Source organism: Leptopilina boulardi, unplaced genomic scaffold (assembly GCF_019393585.1).
Source record: "Leptopilina boulardi isolate dan_hultmark-lab unplaced genomic scaffold, ZJU_Lbou_2.1 LbouV2_213, whole genome shotgun sequence".
Lineage (NCBI taxonomy): Eukaryota > Metazoa > Arthropoda > Insecta > Hymenoptera > Figitidae > Leptopilina > Leptopilina boulardi.
Window position 1 is genome coordinate 413240 of NW_026137767.1, and position 14540 is coordinate 427779.

Genomic DNA, 14540 nt, shown 5'->3' on the forward strand with positions numbered 1-14540 from the left:
CCTCCACTAATGGACTTTCCCGTATCGGAACCCGGACGGGCTAGATCATTGGGCGCGATTCCTCGTCGACCTAAAACTGACATGGGGAAAGTGAAGGAAGATTGTTGTACAATTGAAGTACACTGGAACTCCCGAAGGTGACTGAAGGTGAAAACGCGACGGGGGGTTAAGTGGATAGGCGGGACGGACAGCAGCACTCTGAACCAAGTCTTTTCCATTCTCACCTTCGGGAGTTCCAGTGTACTGGAACCGAGACGTTTCCCACGAGCCGAGCATGAGGACCCAGATTTACGACGTAGACAGGGGGAGAGTTGGGAAGACTTTGGGAGTAGAATTGCGGTCAAGGATATGGCTGACGAAGTTTTTAAAAACTGTTCAAATTCTCTTGAGTCTTGTTACTCGGGGGTTTTTGGGGTCACTGATTACGAATTTAAAGTCAGATTTCCGAAATTCAAAATGGCAATATAATATGCGAAGATGATAAAATTCCACCAGAATGGATCCGCCATTTTGAATTTCGTAAATCTGACTTTAAATTCGTAACCAGTGACCCCAAAAACCCCCGAGAAACAAGACTCAAGAGAATTTAAACAGTTTTTAAAAAGTTCGTCAGCCATATTGGATCCACCATTTTGAATTTTTATAACCTAACCTCAAATTTGAAATCAGCAACCCAAATAACTTCTATGTGACTAGTTTCAAGCAAATATGATTATGGAGAATCACTTTATACCAAGCATACATTCCCAAAGATTTGAACTATAAATTCAATGATACGTTAGGGATTATGCGTTAAATACGGGTTCCCCGCAATTATTGCATGACATTTCAATTTTGGGTCTTAAAGTTGAAGGTTTCAGCTTTCTTTTGAGACCTATTAAAGCTTTCTATGTCCTGACGTTTTCCTTTTATATTACTTCAAAAAATGCCAAAAAAGCCATTTTTTGACAATTTAACCCCCATTTTCAGGGAACTGAACAAATTAAAAAAAAAATTTTCGTAGTTTCTTGTTCATTGACACCCAAATATTCAATAAACACAGGAATTTTGAAATAAACAAAACATGACCATTTTTTTGTTACCCAGTGTAATTCCATGTGAAATCTTAGATATATATTTCAAAATCTACATGAAATCCTTTATGATTTCTTATGTTCAAATCAATCATCTATATGATCCTACGTGAGGATTTTTAATATGATTTCCAGTCAGATTTTTTGTAATAATTTTTTCTTCAAGAATCGAGAAAAGATTTGATGTATGATTTGATATCGGAAAATTTCTGGTTAAGGATTGAGCAATGAATTTTGTTAGGTTTTTAATGAGAAAACACGAAGGAAATTGACATTAGAAATTGAAGGAAAAAATGTAACAAAAAAAATTGTAGGATTGCACATAGGATTTTACATAATTAATTACACAGCCCCACAAAAAAAAAAGTGTCATGTACTTTTGACCAGAATACCCTAACCCTATGTATTTTGACGCGCTGAACACGAATCCGAAGTCCGTTTTGCTCCATCACGTCAGGATTTTTTTCTAACCTCAAAAAACATGTCGGATTTTGAGAAGTAGGCGATTTTTTTAAAAATTGATGTATTAACTTCAAACTTGGTATCTGGGGGTTTTTTGTGTCGCTGATTACGAATCTGAAGTTAGATTTTCAAAATCAAAAATGGCGGATCCAATATGGCGGACGAATTTTGAAAAAATTTTAAGATTTACTTCAAACTTGGTATCTAGGGGTTTTTTGGGTCGCTGATTACGAATCTGATGTCAGATTTTCGAAATTCGATATGTCTGATTCAATATTAAGGAATTATTTTTAAAAAATTGTCAGATTATTATGAAATTTGGTATCTACAGGTTTTCTAAGTTGCTGACAAGTAACACTAGGGAAGTGCCATACGCCGATTTTTCTGAAACTTGGCAGTTTTGTAGTTTTTTGAAAACAATTTGACACGTATGTTTTGTTTTTCCCCAAAAGCTGATTTATGGGGGGGAAATACCCCTTGAATTTTTTTTGGTAGGGGGACATTATTTTACGAAATTTTTCAAAAATTAATGTGCAATAGTGTATCTAGGGGTTTTTTGGGTCACTGATTACGAATCTGATGTCAGATTTCAAAAATTAAAAATGGCATATCCAACATGGACTTCTATCGGCCACATTAGATACGCCATTATCAATTTTTGAAAACTGACATCAGATTCGTAATCAGCGACCCAAAAAACCCCTAGATACCAAGTTTGAAGTAAATCTTAAAATTTTTTCAAAATTCGTCCGCCATATTGGATCCGCCATTTTTGATTTTGAAAATCTAACTTTAGATTCGTAATCAGCGACACAAAAAACCCCCAGATACCCAGTTTGAAGTTAATACATCAATTTTTAAAAAAATCGCCTATTTCTCAAAATCCGACATGTTTTTTGAGGTTAGAAAAAAATCCTGACGTGATGGAGCAAAACGGACTTCGGATTCGTGTTCAGCGCGTCAAAATACATAGGGTTAGGATATTCTGGTCAAAAGTACATGACACTTTTTTTTTGTGGGGCTGTGTTACCTAACGTTTATTAGAATTTACATCGAATCCCACTTTAAATCATGTCTTAATTTCCTATATGATTTTTCATAAGATCCTATATAGTTTCTTATGATAATTTTACTTATTTATTATTGATTTTATGTGGATTTTAATATATAAATTTATGTGAGATCCTACATGAGAATTTTCAGTAGGGGAGATATTAAATGTCAAACATTGTATGTCGGCGCGCGCGACTGCAAGCAGCTAGCGCGCGGTAGTATATGTCGACTGCTTCGCCGACATAAAAGCTTTGACATTTAATATCTCGAAAAACCACCCCTGTGCTCCCTCTACCGTACACATATAAACATACGCATATATTTCAAAGTAATTACACCCTTATAAATGTATGTTTAATACGGTTCACATGAACAGTTTTCCTTTCCTCAGGGTTAATTTCAATATTAAAATTATCTATAACCCTCCTGGTAAGAAGACTTACATTAAAAAGTATTGAAAAATTTCACCACTCCATTGTTATTTACTACAAAGTCAATACTTTTGAATTCCGTTTTTATCCACACATTTGAATTTCCGAGATAAAAGACATTTTTCATAAAATTCAATTATTTTTCTGTATCCCCTAACCGAAAGTAGGATCTTCCCGTCCCAATTTTCTTCCGGGAACAGCGACTTTTATGGCCTGCTCGAGCCAAAGCGCGCTCTGATTGGCTACGAGATTTCCGTTTCCAGCTATCTTACATTAGCAACCACATAGCAACGCTTATTTCAAGGCCTTTGTTATGACATGGGCTGTGAATAACCTCATAACTAAATTATTTTTTAAATTGATGTACTTTTTCCTTTTTTTGCATTTTTTTTATCTTTGGCAAATTTTTTTTATGCCCGCCCCGACTAGCAAAGACCTGGGCTTCGCCTCGGTTTTGCAAAAGTGTTGAGATTAGGGGAGGCACCAAGCTGCTAGAATTTAAAGTTAATCGAAAGTGTGTATAAAAAGGGAACTCTAACTCTGTTTATTTATGTGGGATCGTTTATTCTTTTTAACGTTCCGCCAAACCACTATGTAAGAAAATTGAAACAGTTATTTTTGATAGAGAAGAAAAGGGGCAAGAAAGAAAACTGTAATAGGAATAGGTTATAATAGGTCATTTATTATATATCCAGTTTAAATGATAGTACAAGCAAATAAATTGGAAACGATACATGTTTTTACTTACTTACGGTACAAGGCTTAATATTACCGCTGTTCGTCGTTTACACGCTGGTTTTACAATGGCGAAAGCTGGCGAAACAGAAAATAGTAGCGCTCTCGTGCTGTGGGTCCACCAAGTTGGGTTGGCGCAGGTACCTCGCGCACAAACTGGCCACTTATGCAACGGAAATTCTAATTAATTTATCGTCCGCCCAAGTTTTACCAACTAAATTCTTTTTTTAACCCGGATTCGACGCGCAGACGGGTTAAATCGCGGCGTTTCCAAGCTCAAGAAACTCTCTGCCAGGTCAAAGCCAGGAGAAGTGTTGCTTAATGAGCTGGGAAAGTTGTACTGCGTTTATGGAAATTTCGCGACATGCCTCTAGTCCCTGCCTTATAATCTCGGTGGGATAATTAGGACTTTGCGGGTATTAAAGAATTGAGAGAAGGGAAGATGCACGCGGCTCATTGGACGTCGCATTTCGCTGACGTTTTTAAATCTCACTCTGGTCTCCTTAGGAACAGAGATGCTACTAGAAACTGACGTTTTGTGTATTTATTCTTCCTCTAAAATTATAAACCACAGTATATCATTTTATTTATTAATTCATAACTATGGCTTATTTTTTTTAGTTATACTTTAATTTAATGTGATGCTTACGAATCACACTTGTATTAATGTAAGTTACAAGTACACACTTATATCCGCATATATATCCGCAACTCACATTCCTCCGGCATTTTATTGTCAATTGGGAGTCGCAATAAAAGTTTAAATTATTTGGACTAATGTTTATTTCGTAGCACACATTTTTGGGATGGTGCATTTATGTACCAGCAGTGAGTCATTGGTTTTGAATGCATGTGCGTTTGTTTTCGAACGCTGTAGTCCGTAGGCCGGTAGGTTTCAGGGGAGAGGAAAGGAATAAAAAATAAAAACCTAGGCAGCAAGTGGAGGCATGCGATGTTTTGTTAAGGTCATGTGGGCAAAGGACGCTTTTCTGTGGTTTCCAACCCTCTTTGCAATAAACAATGATTTCGGGTTAAAATATTCAAGACTTGATAAAGGAGGGTGCCAAAGTACAGGGATGTTCTTCACTTATCTTAAATTAATAAAAAGAAAGCAATAAACAGCAAAATAATGTATCATATCACAGTTCATTCAGCAGCCACCTGCTCGAATTGGCGCTGTTTACTGGAGGAGAGGGAAAAAAAGAAAACCAAGGCAGCAAGTGGAGGCATGCGATGTGTTGGTGTAACGTTGTTGCGTGCAATAGGTTGCATGTGTGCCCGTAGCACGGGCCTCATGGCTGTATTAGTACTCACCGACGGAGAGTCCCTTACTGCGCATATTACCATAACCGCCCAATACATACTGCACCCACGGCTCGAGATATTTGCTTAATTACGTTTTACTTAATTCCCAAACAGTCATTCCATCCAATGCTTATAATGATTTTCCTTTTGACATTTCGCGTTTGGTCATAATGACGTTCTCATCTTCACATATACACGCTCCCTTCTGATTAATAATCAAAACAAATAGGCATCAAAATAATAAAAAAAATTTTTTAGACTGCTCTTGCAACACTTATAGTGTTAGCAGTTACTATGTGTATTATTTTGATTGGGAACATTGCCGTAAGGTTCCCTTAACAATTTAACGTACGTTCATAAGAGAAAATTATTCATTATTAAGAATTTTCGCCTATTGCATCACATATATTTTATATAATTCGGGAAGAGGCTGCAAATATGTTGCGCCATTTAATATATATGACCGCAAAAAAAGAATGGAAAGAGTGAGAAAAGTAAAGGAAGAAAGAAAAATAACTTATAAATCTAATAGTTTGTATTAGACTTGGGTCGAGTCAAAATTCAACACTTAATAAACTGCTGACTTGTTCAATGTAATCTAGGTGTCGAGTTTCACGCTATAGAGTGAGGCTCTGTATCAGTTCCCGGAAATGACTTGAGGACAAAGAATTCACATTTTAATTTTTGAACTAGGTCGATCTGTGTAAACCAAGAATTATACATGACCTTTTATTTATTTACGTCCATTACATTTTTTATAACTATTTTTATGCTAAAATGTCATGGAATGCGGCAATTTGAAAAAACTGATTTTTACACATATTTCTTAAAAAAGTTTTAGGTTCCGGTATGAATTCGAAGTAGCAAATTTAGGTACTTTATTTTTACCCCAAAATGAAGGGTTTGAGCCAAAAAAATTTGGTTCTGAGTTAAAACATGATATACCTTGTTTTTTGACTAATTTGACTGGATAAGTAGCGCGAGGCACAGTAGCTTCGCGCGACTTTCAATATCTAATTTCTCGGAAACAAAAAAAAAGGTTTTCTGAAAATTAGGCATTTTGTAGGAACAAATCTCAGCTTTCCAATAAAAATAAAATAAAAAAAATCGGACAAGTGCGAGTTACACTCGCACTGAAATCGAGGGTTCCGTACTCGAAGCGAACTTATTTGGTATAAAAACAAATGTTTAAAAAATATGTGTTGTATGACAACTAATATAAGTGATACAAAAAGGAACAATTTTGTAAAATTCAAGAAAATTGTTCCTCTTCGTATCACTTATATTAGTTGTCATACAACACATATTTTTTAAACATTTGTTTTTATACCAAATAAGTTCGCTTCGAGTACGGAACCCTCGATTTCAGTGCGAGTGTAACTCGCACTTGTCCGATTTTATTTTTTAAAAAATATTTTACTAAAAAAATATAAGAAACATAATTTTATTTCAACTCGCAATATATTTATTGTATTTACATTTTAAAAATATATTGAATATTAAATTTTATCTTTCTAAGTCAAAAAGAGATAAAACTTAAGATATTGATATAAGGCTAGTAGCTGCTTGTCAAGGAAAAATCGAAAGTTATCTAAAAAATAAAATTTGTTTATTAATTCCAGAAAAATCAACTCCAATCATCCTCGCTATATTTTTTTTGTAATCTACACGTAAAAATACGTCAAAATATATAAATTTGAATCACTGTAGAAAAACTTTTTTCGTTTTTTGCGGAAAAATACATTTTTTTCTGAAATTTATCATTTTTCTTCAAAAATTTGATAAAAATTGATCATCAACTCCAATCGCGCTTACATTTTTTCCCTGTATTTTTCACGCAAAAATTGAGTTTTACAGCAAGTATGAACAGTCTGGATTGAATATTGTGTGCGCTAGGGAGAATAAATCATTTTTTTCGAAATTTTTGATTTTTCCTTGACAACGCTATGTAAATTAATCCGAATCAAGTTCGCTATAATTTTCCTGTAATTTTCACGTAAAAATACGTAAGTGTGTCAAATTTGAGCTCTTTATGTCAAAAGATGTGGCCGCTAGGGGGGGGGTACATACTCATTTTTAGGTATTTTTCGTAAAAATTCATGGTTTTTCCTTGACAACGCTATGATAATCAACTCCAATCATGCTCGCTATATTTTTTTTGTAATCTACACGTAAAAATACGTTAAAATATATAAATTTAATTTCCTTTAAATAAAATTTTGTTCGTTTTTGGTGGAAAAATACATTTTTTTCCTAAAATTGTCATTTTTTCTTGAAAAACTTGATAAAAAGTTAATCATCAACTCTAATCGTGACCGCTTTTTTTCCCCTGTATTTTTCCCGTAAAAATACATTTGTATACTAAATATGATCTGTCTGGGTTGAATATTGTGTGCGCTAGGGAGAATAAATTATTTTTTTCGAAATTTTTGATTTTTCCTTGACAACGCTATGTAAATTAATCCGAATCAAGTTCGCTATAATTTTCCTGTAATTTTCACGTAAAAATACGTAAGTGTGTCAAATTTGAGCTCTTTATGTCAAAAGATGTGGCCGCTAGGGGGGGGGTACATAGTCATTTTTAGGCATTTTTTGTAAAAATTCATGGTTTTTCCTTGACAACGCTATGTTAATCAATTCCAATCAAGTTCGCTATAATTTTCCTGTAATCTACACGCGAAAATACATATGTGTACTAATTTTCAGCCCTCCAGATAAATTTATGTGGCCGCTAGGGGGGAGGGGTACACGATTTCAAAAAAACCGATATTAATAGGGTTCCGAACCGAGTACGGAACCCTAAAAACGAGCCTGAAGATGAAAAAAATCAAAATTTATTTTTAATTTTCAAAAATTTTTTCTTTTGAACATGAAATACGCCAATCGAAGTATTATGAAAAAATCTAAAGTAATTTTGTCCAGAAAATATTTTTTATTTAAGTATAATAAATAAAAAAGTACAGCGTGTCATCAAAAACTCAAAACTTTTACCCTCTCCCCTACTGCTAATTTTTCATAAAATTCAAAAATACTTGGCTGATAAATTACCAACATATAGGATAACTCATAAAAAAATTGGGGATAGTATGGATAAAATGTTTATTTTGTTTGAACTTTTGACGTGATATCCTTCAATAGTGTATTTAGGGATAACATCACCCAAACACTTTCAAACAAGTATTCATGTTCATTTTATGAACATTTTTTTCCTTATTGTGTGAAGCAAAAAATTTGCTTCCTCGCGGAGAAAGCAATAAATTTCTTTTACTCATTTAAGTGATGTTAATTTAATTAATTCAAAGCAATACCAATCCATTTATTTAAATGCAAGGAATACAATTATTTTATGTTTAAACTTGAATTTAAAAAAACACAAAATTTTTTAGCTCAAATGCGAATTTTTGATTTTATACTTTAATTAATGTTTAAAAATTATCGCAAATGTGAAGCGTTATAATTCATATATAGTCATTATGATTTGTAAATCCGATTTCGAATGATTGGAGTCTTGATAAATTTTGTGATTCTCGGTTCGGTGGTGAGGGAAATTTGTCGATATGGCGTGGCTCGGTGATTGATGAAAGTAATAAATGACTAATTATTTGATCGTCCTGCATTGTCAGCGATAGCAGATTTCCGCTGCATTCTCACGTGCCTGCCCGAAACACTAAAAGGCTGGTTTCATTCTACATTTGTATGTTTTGTTAAGTGGAACTATTTTATTCATGAAGATTTATTAATTTTGTGTAATTATATAATTGTCTAGTGTAGCTGTTTATTGTAAAATGAATTTATCTAATTGCTTAATTATTGTGGGAGGATTTTCGCTGAATATTGCGGACTTTAATTGATTGAAAGGGGAGGAATCATTTCGACATACCACATCCCAGCGAGTCATGTTGAAATAGATTTAACCTACGGATATGAATCAATAAATGAATCTGTCTTTAAATCGGATGTTCTACTCTCTGCAAAAATCTTCTCATACATCAACGCTGTTTGATAAATACCAGAATTTTATTTATAGATTTTTTTTATCTAACACATCTTTGAGATATAAATTAGCGACGAGGTAGCGAGATCAAACCATTTTGAATACTTACCCAGACAGTACGTAAACTTGCAGCAAGCTTCAAATGTCCCAACTAACCCAAGCTTGCATGGTAAGCTTGCCGAAAGATTGCAGTGTAAGGTTACTGCAATATTGCACAATAAGATTATCGCAACATTGCATGGTAAGATTACCGAAAGATTGCAGTATAATGTTACTGCAAGATTGCAAACAAGATTGTCGCAAGCTTGTGGCAAGGTTGCTGCAAAGTTGCTAATAACCTTGCCCAATCAGCACAGAAATTTGCATTGAAAATGAGCACTATTCACACTTGCAATCACAAGCACTTACGGCTGCGCAGTAAATTTTTTTGACCTCCCAGGAACTGGTGCTCAATGTATATACAAAAAAAAAAATTCCTTCCTAAGGAGGAAGCTTGCTTCAAGTCTGTTGCAACCTGCTGCGCTGATTGGCAAGGTTATTTGTCAACCTTGCACCAACCTTGCGACAAGCTTCCTGAGCAATCTTGCGATAATATTATTGTGCAATCTTTTAGTAAGCTTACCATGCAAGCTTGGTTCAAGTGGGACATTTGAAGCTTGCGGTAAACTTGCCGTGCAAGGTTAACAATATTGCGCGGCAAACTTGCCGCAAGGTTTGCTGCTAGCTTACGTGCTATCTGGGTATTGATTTAATTTACCCGGTAAGAAGCGATGAATAGAGAAGAATTCAAAGTTTTCAGAAATTGAGCTTAAAACGAGAATTTTTAATTCTTCTGAATAGGCGAATTTCCGATACAAACCTATTCCCTAATGAACAACAAAATATCAATAAATTGAATTCTTCTCTATTCCTAACAGAAATAAATAAATAGAAAAGAATTCATACTTCTTATTCTTCTAAATGCGCAAATTTTTTCATTTTAGAACTTTTGGAAGTGAATTAAAAAAAATTAAATGTTTGAAGCGTAATTTATAAATGTCTATTCCTTTCAATCGACAGCAACAGAATTTCCGAAGCGTATTCAGAGGAATAGAAAATTCGTAGAATAAATAAAGTACCTATCTCTATTCCTATCAAGATAATAAATTAGGTTTTCTATGTCTTGCAATCCACTACGAATGAGAAGGAATAGAAAAAGTTTAAAATGTTAAAATGATTTGTTAATATTTATTATTTAGTCATACCTATTTAAAATAACTGAAGTATCTAAATTTTTTTTTTATATTGTAAATCTAAAATTTTTTCAATATGTAAAATTGGAAATGTTACGACAGTATACGTTTTATAGCAAAAATTATTTTCTCCACTAATTTTTCAAACATTTTTTTTTAAATCGTGTAGTTTTAGTTTGACATTTAATGCCCGCTTTTGAAAAAATCTAAGTTGTAAAAAGCGAGAAATAGAGAAAGATTAGCCAAGTCAATTAAGAAGAATTGATTTTTTTTACTTTTTTGCTTCATCGAAGAATTGAATAAAAACGTAAATTCTCCCATTCAAAAGAATTGGATTTCTGAATTCTTTTCAATTATTCGCCTCTTACCGGAAAATTATTTTTGTACTTGAATATTCTGTAACATAGAATTTTAATAATATTAGTCAATATATAAGACCTGATCTATTTATTTATATTATATGGAAATATTTCCATATGCTTAAGAAAATTCTGGTAAAAATTTCGTGCTGATTAAGTATTAGCATTATATAAATTACATTAGTTTGTTAAAAAAAATTTGCTATATCAACATTGTTACTTAAATTACTTTCGAAAAAATTGGAATGTATGCAGACTTCACTTGATTGAAATTTAAGATCATGACCATGTCATTCTAAATTAAAATGTCGAAGTTAATAAACTTCACATTAAAATTAGGTATTAAAATTCATATACCATTTTTGTGTTGTAAAGATGGAAAAATGTTGTAATTTTTATTTATTAACGCAATTAATCATTTAAAACTATTTAAATTGACTAAATTATTAATTGAGATCATTAATGTTCATAAAAATATGTATACGATAATATACTTTTTGTAATAATGAATATCTGAAAAGCGGTTTGATGTTTTTACAAAATAATATAAGTATCTGTTTAATGTGTTCGTTATAAGAGACATTTTCTTAAAAAATTTTCATAGCCTCCCCTGGTCGAGCGCGTTAAGGCGCTTCCAGTGCGGTTGACAGCTATGATGGTCGAGGGTTCCAGTCTCAGAGTCAACTCGTCGGAAAATCCAAGATTGAGTGATGAATACTCATTTTTTCTATTCCCAGTACGGATAAGTCAATAGAGAAGAATTCAAACTTTATTATTTTTCTTAATGCGCAAAATTTTTTATTTTTAAACTTCTTGGAAGCGAATAGAAAAAAAATTAAATGTTTGAAGAGTAAATTTTAAATGCCTATTCCTTTTACTCGCAAGCTTCAAAATTTCCAAGGCGTATTGAAAGGAATAAGAAACTTGAAAAGTGATGAATATGTGGTTATTTCTATAAATTGACTATATGTTAGGCTATTTGGAGCGCATTTACAGGAATAGAAAATGTGGAGAATAAATGAGGCATTTTTATGTTTTACAATTGACTGCGTCAGGTTATATGTATAATTTAGAGTATAAATTTTGGCCAAGTCAATTAAGAAGAATAGATTTTTCTACTTTTTTTTGCTTCATTGAAGAATTTAATAAAAACGTAAATTCACCCATTCAAAGGAATTCAGATTCTGAATTCTTTTCAATTCTTCGCTTCTTACCGGGTATTTTTATGTAACCTATTCTTTAACTATTATTATGTATATTTAATTTATAACTACATTTAATTGTGTGTGTGTTGACCTACGCAGGATTTAGCGGTGCTTACTTTAATTTATAGTATTGAATTTAATTGACAGATCTTTTCAAATATACCGCTATTATTTTAAATGTAACTATATGCTTTATTTTTTTACTTGAATATTTGATTTTGGGATCAGTAGACTAGACGGCTCAGAATGGAAGATCTAACTTTAAAGGCCTGTAAATCCGCTATTTTGTAATATTTTTAATTACAAAAATTATTATACATAGCTTATATTGTACGCTTTAAGGTATGCCTTATTTCAATTTAATAAACTTTACTATTTTATTGTAAAAAAATTTTGAAAAAACGTGCATTTACACGAGTTTCCCTCCTTAATGTAATAGAATTTACAGAATTTTTTCGGGTTTTTTAAATATTTCTATAACCACAAAATATTTTTTAAATTTCAAAAAAGAAAATTAAAGCTATGATATTAAAGATTATGTTTTAAAAATTTTAAATTTTTTCATACATTATTCTAGAGTATGTCTCTAATTTTTTTATAACTAAAAATATCCTACTTTAAACACAGCATCAAATTTTCGCTTCACATATACGTCAAGTGAACCGCCAATTCCAACCGTTACTATATTTCATTCTTTTAACCTATAAAATAAGGAAATATTTTTAAATATTTAAAATATTGTAGTTAATATGGTAAATAGGTGTCTAGTATTAAAATATTTCATTAACCTAATCATATCTGATAAGGTAGAAATTTTATTGACCAACAGTCAAATTTTTATATACGAAACCCGTACAAATATTTTTAATTGAATAAGAGCAATCATGAGTAAGTATTACACTGAGAAAAAAATACTGTTGAATCAAATAGTTCCATGCTATTGAATTTCCCGTTATTGATTCAATAACAATTTTATTGATTGAAAAGTATATTACATAAAACGAAAAAACGAAAATATTTAAATCAAAAGTATGGTACTGTAAAATTAATGACATTGTGCAAATTGATACTATAGTTAATCTATTTATATCAGCAGAATAATTTATTGATTCTTTGACAATTTTTATTTGAAGCATCTAAAATGTAAATTTGAAGTAAATGTGTATAAGTTTGATACATACAAAAAATTGTTTACTTCAAAAAAGCGAGCTCTTGGAAACGAATGCATATGCTTTTCTTTCAATGAATCGTGTTATTGCGGGCTGCCTATAGCAGATGCTATAAAAATCGTGACACTATGCATTCGAGACATTGATACCCAACTTATTGAAACATTCTTAACTATTGTCATCAAAATAATGACATGACTTATTATTTCAATTAATTAAACTTTTAATTCATTAATCGTGTGCTTTTGTTTTAATAAATGGCGTCATTGCGAGCAATCTATATAACAGATTTTTAAATGTAACTATAAAAAGATTTTTTTCCCTCTTTCTAAAATTTTATTTATATATAATATAAAGTTTATAAATAAAAATTTATAAATTCTTAAAAAATTTTATTTTTTGATTAAGTTAAAAATTTTAAAAACCCATATGATAAGTTCAGCATTATAAAAAAATTTATTTTACTATTTTTCGTATTTTTTCGAAACATACAACCTAGAAATATTCAATTATCAATTAAATTATATTAATATTAATAATACTCTTAATATATTAATAATAATAATATTCCTTTATCGTCTTAATATGAAAAAAATCTTGAGGATGATATTTAACTGTAAAGTAATCGTTCAACGCTATGAAGCTACTGTTTCACGTTGAACTTAGGTGATTCTAGTGAATCACGAAAGTTAAGCAACAAAAAATATGTGTGTTAGTGTGTGTATGTGTATGGAAGGGGAAATTCATTCGATTGAAATATATATATATATATATATATATATATATAGGTGTGTTGTATGTGAGAGTGCAAAATAAAAAAAATAAATATATAAAAGTGTGAATATGAGAAATAATTATAATATATAAAAAACTAGCAACTTTGTCGTCCGCAAGCGGCCGACTACGTTGCTAGTGTGCATTAACCATACTTTTTATTCATTTTTTTTTTCAAAAAATTTAATATTAGAAATGTAAAAAAAAATTTCTTTATATTGGATCTACCACCCAACTAGCACGGAATATTGCTTGATTGTCAAGCTGATATCAACCGGGAATATTTTTGTGACATTCAGGCGATATCATAATGTCCTCTTCACGGGGACATTCCTCGGTGATGTATCTATGTGACGGTCTTTCACACAAAAAATGTAACGCATTACAAAACTTATATTCTACATTTATTAAACCTAAATAATTCTGTGGAACTTTACTTTCATCGAAATCTTCAAAAGACATTATTGCAACTCCTGCACTTTTTTTATTCCAATTATCGTTTTTACATGTCAAATTCTTTTCTTCACACATTCTTTTCATCTTCCGTTGCCGTAGAAAATTTTTTCTTCTTACATGACATATTATTTTCTTGACGCACTTTCTTTTCATCTTGAGGTTCCATTGATATTTTTCTTTTCCTACATGCCAAATTTTTATCCTTGCGTATTTTCTTTCCATCTTCAGTTTTTATAGATAATTTCTTTTTTTTGCATGTCAAATATTTTTTGCGCTCTTTCTTTTTTATTTC

General features: G+C 31.6%; 1 protein-coding gene across 1 annotated transcript in view; it reads right to left on the reverse strand.

The window, feature by feature from the left end:
• LOC127279019 (glutamate receptor ionotropic, kainate 1-like) overlaps positions 1-14540 on the reverse strand; it is a 211557-nt gene that overhangs the window by 100882 nt on the left and 96135 nt on the right. The gene's annotated exons all lie outside the window — the stretch shown is intronic.